We start from the raw sequence: 6,330 nt of genomic DNA, 5'->3' as shown, positions 1-6,330 counted from the left end.
GCTTAATTAGAGTTTTAATTTGGCGGTTCCGTCACTGTGTCCATGCCTAATACCTAAAAGGATGATAAAATAGTGCGCAAGATAAATGGTGATTAAAAATGGCTAATGGCTAATGGCTCGGTGCAATTCAAAAGGTTCCCAAGATTGGGTTTTATTTACCGTGTGAGAAAATATTGCTAAAATAAAAATGCTTCCCATGAACAGGTTTTACCTGACAAATAGCTACTATACATGTGAGATTTCATTGTCTTATAAAGCACGTCTAAATTTATTTTCTTTCAACTAAAATCCACAGATCAAAACTAGAAGTTCAGACTAGAATATAGAGGCCATATGACGTGCAGGATTAAAAAAAAAGAACAAAGGGTTAGATATATTTTCTTTCAACTAAAATCCACACATATCAATACCAGAAGTTCATAATAGAATATTGAGGCCATATGACGCAGGATTTTTTTTAAAAAAAAGAGAGCAAAGGGCTAGAACCATACCTGGAGTGTAGAAGCTCATGAAGGGTAGGACGGGACCGTAGACTGTTGGGCTCACCTTCCTCGCCAACCCTGACTCGAGATTGATAGTGAAGGTGCCAACACATGTGCCCACGAAGACGACGTTGGACACCTTCCGCATAACCAATAACCCTCACCTTGCAATCAGTGATGGTAACGGGCAACACCGCCCGCATCTCGATCACCCTGAGCTGTACCCATCCTGCAACTCCCTCTGCATTCAGCATCCTCGACCTCGACCACAGGTAAAGGCTGGAATCCCAAGCGCTGCTGGCGAGCCCAAGCAGACCGTCCTCGGCTGGCATGAGGGCAACGGCCCAGCAGTCCACGTCTGCAGGCAGGTCAATCGTAGACAGACAATGCCTGCCCAAGTCATACTTGAGGATTTTATTGCCAGCATCCGGTGAAAGTAGGAAGTAAACTTCATCTCCGACGACGGCACCACTACTGCGCAGGATGAGACAATCCAAGGAATACCGGGCATTGACATCGACAACGACATCTAAGTGAAGAGAAACCAATGGTTTCCACGCACCGACCTGTGATGAGTAGACACTCACTTGCACAGTGTCGTCCATATCATCATGATCATCATCGTCGTCGTCGTCGTCGTCGGTGGCCAAACCCACACCGACCACAAGGAAGGGACCGCCGTGGCAGTCGCGGTGGTCGCAGCCTGCAGCGGCGCAGAGTACCACGGCGTTCTCCAACAATATGTCGAGCTCTTGCTCTGGCACCTCCTCCCGCCTACCGGTGATTGGATCCCAGACAAGGAGGTCTTTGGTGAGCTGGAAGAGGACGCGCCCGTGGCGGCAGTCGAGGACGTACTGAAGGAAGGATGCAGTCGAACGCCGGCATTGAGAAGGGGGAGGCCGCCGCGACGGGGCAGAAGTCGGGGGAGTTGTTGCCGTCGAAGAAGCCGAGCAGCGGAGGGGCCCGGTGGAAGCTGCGGTAGCGGCGGAGGAAGGCGGGGTCGGAGAGGACGCGGCGCCACGACTTGCAGGCGAGGGACGCGCGGAAGAGGCTCGCCGGCTCGTCCGGCGGGAGGCGGAGGAGGATCTCCGGGATGACGTCGTCGTTCAGTTCCGGAGGCGGCGCCGCCGCCGCCATGGCGTGGTCGTGGTCGGCGAGGGTTTGGGTGTTGACGGGGGGATCCGAGGAGCGAGCGAGAGCCACCATTAGATCGGCCTGGCCCAGCAAAATCGAGGCGGGCCCACACATCATTGAAACACATGGAACCTGTCCAATGTTGCCTGAAAGAGCTGGAAGGCAGAAGCTCAAGTGCGGGAAGACAGATAAGCAGCATAGAAGATTATTGTATTGACTTGGTAATCGCTTGTTGCGTTGTTTTAGTTTCAGCTTTGAAGATTAGGTTGCCTGTCCACGAAGCAATACATGCAGCTGACAAGGATGTAGTGCTTGGTGAGGTTCAACTCACAGAGTTTGACAAGAACTAATCTAAAAACTAAAATAATAGGAAGTAAGCAACGTGTTTACAGGTTGTGAAATGTGAAGACATTTCGTTAAGAATACATGATGTCCTCGTCATGGGAAAGGTAATCGCTATGAAATTTTTGTGTAGTTTTCCAGCTGAATGTGGCATGCCAGGAACTTTCCCTTGCATGCCATTCATGCAACCATTAAAAGGCGCCTACATGTCTGTATGCAGTTCATTAAATTCGATAAGAATCGGCACACCTTCTCTGATCTGTTCCTGAACCTGATATTTTGTTCCAGGACGCTGGGACAGCAATCTGTTGGTTCTGCACGGTGGTGCAGAGGTCACCGAGGTAAGGATTGAATTATCAGTAACTTATTAATTCTACTGCATTGCTTTTTTGTGTGGGTCACAAAAAATGTTCTTATCTACCTTGTTTCGTTGATCAGAAGTTTATCAGCTTCCCAAAAGGAGCGCATATTCAGGCTCCTCATGGCGGAAATGGTGGGTTCAGCTGTTATTCAGGAGGCCGTGAGCAGAGTATCTTCTTTCGTGTTAGGAAAGCGCGAGGACAAGGAATCCAAAGGGCGCATTATTGAGAGATTAGAGATGGCGCTTGCTGAATTGGAGTTTGCTCTTGAGAGGTCCGTGAAGCTGCCAATCACAGATATCTCACTGCTTCATCGCAGGAAGGTGATCAAACATGCCTACACGGAGGCAGCAAATCTGCTTGACAAACACAAGTGGCAGTCACAGCAGGAAGACAGAGATTCAACGGATTAGTCATGGTAGAAGTCTGTCCTTATCTCTCATTGGTCTGAAGAAGGATGAGTCATTGTGTTTGAGTTGCTCCGATGTTCAAAGATTTGAATGGTTTGCAGATTGTGCCGGCAAGTTTGTAAGAGACAGAGTCCGGCTGTTCACTCCGGTACTACACCTTTTGCAACCCTTTTGTTAGGCAACTACTTGAAGGGAGGACCCTTGGATACAGAAGGATGCAAGGAACCCAAGTGCACCATTGTTATGTATGGCCAATGTGTTCTGAAGGGCGCGGCGTTGAGGCAGAACTACAATATCACTATGAGGATCACAAGATGCCAGAAAAGGGGTTCCGTCTAGCATTGATGCTACGCCTGTCAGAAAGCAAAGATGTAGTAGGGATTGCTGTTAAATGCTTGTTATCATTGGTATCTCATTTCAAGATTGTCACTGAATCTGCAATGGGAGAACTCAGTCTACTACCTAATTTACTGGACATCTCCAATTCTTATGCTCCTTCTTTAATTGGAATTCAACCGCACTATATCCGGTACAGTGATATTTTTCGTCCAGATCCAGTATGTTGCAAAGCAAAAGGGGAGGGATTCTGTCCTAGCTCGTCAGACTTATCACACATACTGCCAGAGCCAGTCATGTATGCCGATTTCTGAGGAATGAGCAGTACTCACTCCTGGCTGTGATGAGTGAATTGTCAACCGTGCGGTGTGATCGTGTGCTTGGTTTTTGGTTACAGGTACACGGGCGTCGAGTGTCGACGGTGAGCTGCCATGGAGGTGCTGTGGCCGAGGGACCGTGCGGTGGACGGCGGTGAAGGGCAGTCGGGACCGGAGCTTGAGCCGGGCGGCAGCTGTGGCGTTCACTCCTGGATCGAGGGCGCAAGCACCGGTGGATGGCGGGTTTCTTGGTTTGCGCCACAAAACCAAGCTGGCGGACGGCGGTTGGAGACGCCAAGTCGTGGAGGCACAGGCGTCGGTCTCGGGACTGGCTGAGGTGACGGGCGTCGACGGCATCTAGGGCCTCGCTGCGGGCGAGGAGGTGACGGGCGTTTGGCGGCGTCTAGGGCCGTCAGGAGGCCGAGGCGGGAACGGCGTCCAGGGCCACGGCGTGGAGGCGGGAATCTTCCCGCGCGTGGAGTTTTGGTGGTTTTCTCAAAACCGGCCAGCTACCCGGGTTTCGCGGACCCTCCAAAACCACGGACCGGATCTTCATCCCCTCGGTGGCATCGCGAAGAAGACTTCAACTCTAAGAAAGAACCTCGGCCGTCGGATGAGTCCTTTTATCTTTTTCTGGTTTTGCCCCTACGGGCTTTCTAGTGTCTAGTTAAGTCTAGGGGTAGTTTAGTCTTTTAGTTTTAGAGTTAGTGGGGTTAAATATCTATTCCCTCACCCTCTCTCTCTTTTCTCCTTTTCAGGCTTGGACAGTTGGGCACGGCCCCTCTCCCGTCGCCCCCTCCCTGCCCCTCTCCTGTTCCTCTTCTCCTCTTTTTCTTCCTCGGTTAGGATTTGGAGATGGAATTTTGAGAGCTTGTATCACGGATTCATGGGAAAGGAGGCCCTTCCCTCCTAGTGCCCTCCGGGCTTTTGAATCATTCAATTCGTGTTGTTTTTCTCGCTGTAGTTTGGATTCCCGTTTTTGTTTTGTGTCTGCGCAGGGTCTGGTCGGACAAGTGTCACCGGGTGGGAGTGTGCACATATATGCTTGGCCTTTGTTTGTCTTTGCAGGTGCTTGGATTCGTGTGCCTGTATATGCCTTGCTCTTGATTGTCTTGCAGGGACATGGATTAGGGTGCGTGTGTGGGAAATCCCAGCTTTGATTCAGTTCGTTCTTCAACAATAAAACTGCGCCCACAAGGTGTTCGATGGTTTGCTTCACCAGTCTTTTCTTTTTCCGTTGATTTTGTTAGATTTGTTCTAGGCTTTAGTCATGCACCTAATCACATTCCCGTAGTTTGTTCTTTCTGTAGCTTTTGAAGTTTTGCTGTGGAATTAAATTTCTTGCTCTAGGCCATAATTAATTTCCTGCTTAATTAAAATCAGAAAAACCTCTAAAAATTAGTTGCTAGGCTTTTAATCTTGCCTACTAGCATGCTAGGGTTAGATTAGTTTTTACTTGAGCATTTAATTTAGTTTTTGTTCGACTAACCCTCTCGTTTTGGTATGTTCTCGTTTTGCCTGGTTTCAACTCGTTTTGCTTTCTGATTGCGTGTGCTCTCGGGTTTTGCTTCCGCAAGAGTTTTGCGACACTCCAATTGTGTTCCTAGCACTAGCAGCTTGTCCATGCTGTGTAGTATTGGCATATTTTAGGAGCAGTGGTGTGGTGTTTGTATCGGGACTTTTTTCTCTTCGATTTTCGGATCGAATTTGAGGCTCCCATTCAACCCCCCCCCCCCCTTCTGGTCGCCTGTCCGGTCCTTCAATTTCCGATGCTATATTTCAGCAAAAGAGTATAGCCTGATTAGATCAACTGATGATGTGAACAGACTACCTCTGGAGCTAGTAGCTGCGATTGTCCCTCATCTTGTGCAGGAAGGCCTGAAAGAGAGTTATGCATGTGAGGTCACTGGATTCAAAGAACAGCGTAGGGATGGTAGCATACAGGAGATGACTGAAATGGTAAGATCACAGGCGACCAATCATTTCGTCCGTGAGCCAGAGCTGACGGATTATGGGGTGCTCTGGATCTCTGCACATGGTTGTGCATACTATGGTGTGCAGAAGATAAACTCTGAAATGAGAAGTGTTGCCAATGCTGACAGTAGGTTCAAAACCCAGGGAGTTGCAAAGAGAAGGCGTAGAAGTTGTGTTTAGCAGCCAAGGTGAAAGGGTGTGTTGTGCTGTGTTTGGATCAAGATGTATGCTGACAGTATGTCTAATGTCTGTGACCCTGTGTATGTGCATTGCATCTTGTACTTGTCCATGTCGTGTAAGAACTCTCTATGGTGTAATCTGTTTTGTGATATACTTTCCTCACGATTATTGTGCCTCCATCATCTACCAAGATCTATTACTGGAGCAGCTTGCGGAGCTGAAAATAAATAAAAAAACAGAAGATGAAGCTTCTCCAAGGATTTTTATGGCATTGTTGTTCCAGATGATATCATGAACATATATTGACCAATAAGGACTGGGACTGAGTCATTTGGGGGGAAAAAGCAGAGGGACTCTGGTAGTGGATAGCAGCCGCCTGTTTGTTATGCATTGGATATCCCTTTTGTTTTGTTTATCTTCGGAAAGGAAGGCCTAAACTAACTGCAACTATGAGATTGCATTGTCATCACAACCCGACATGGACAGGTGAAAAGTCAAACCACTGAATCACGCCAGAATTAGTTCAGGGGATGGATTCATAATTTGTAGCACGAGCGATATATAGCGTCCCCGCACAAAGCATGTCTTTCCATTTTATTCCGCAAGTGGTATTCTAGTTTATTAATTAGTTCTCAACGGATGTTCTGCAGGGAAAAAAATTCTTAACAATGAATTTGTTTCCATTTTGTCCATCAATTAATATTAAAATTTTATAACTGCGTCGGAGATGCGTCGGAGAAGAAGATGCGTTTTGCTCGAAACAACCGATACCCCATCTCGCACTGAAATGTTTTTT

The 6,330-nt window shown here is 48.1% G+C and overlaps 1 pseudogene; it reads right to left on the bottom strand.

The window, feature by feature from the left end:
* Nucleotides 1-383: 383 nt before the first annotated feature.
* Nucleotides 384-1,619, bottom strand: LOC120659485 (annotated as a pseudogene).
* Nucleotides 1,620-6,330: the final 4,711 nt, after the last annotated feature.

This window comes from Panicum virgatum, chromosome 2K (assembly GCF_016808335.1).
Source record: "Panicum virgatum strain AP13 chromosome 2K, P.virgatum_v5, whole genome shotgun sequence".
Classification (NCBI taxonomy): Eukaryota; Viridiplantae; Streptophyta; class Magnoliopsida; order Poales; family Poaceae; genus Panicum; species Panicum virgatum.
Note: the sequence above shows the minus strand (reverse complement) of the source record. Positions and strands in the feature narration are given on the sequence as shown.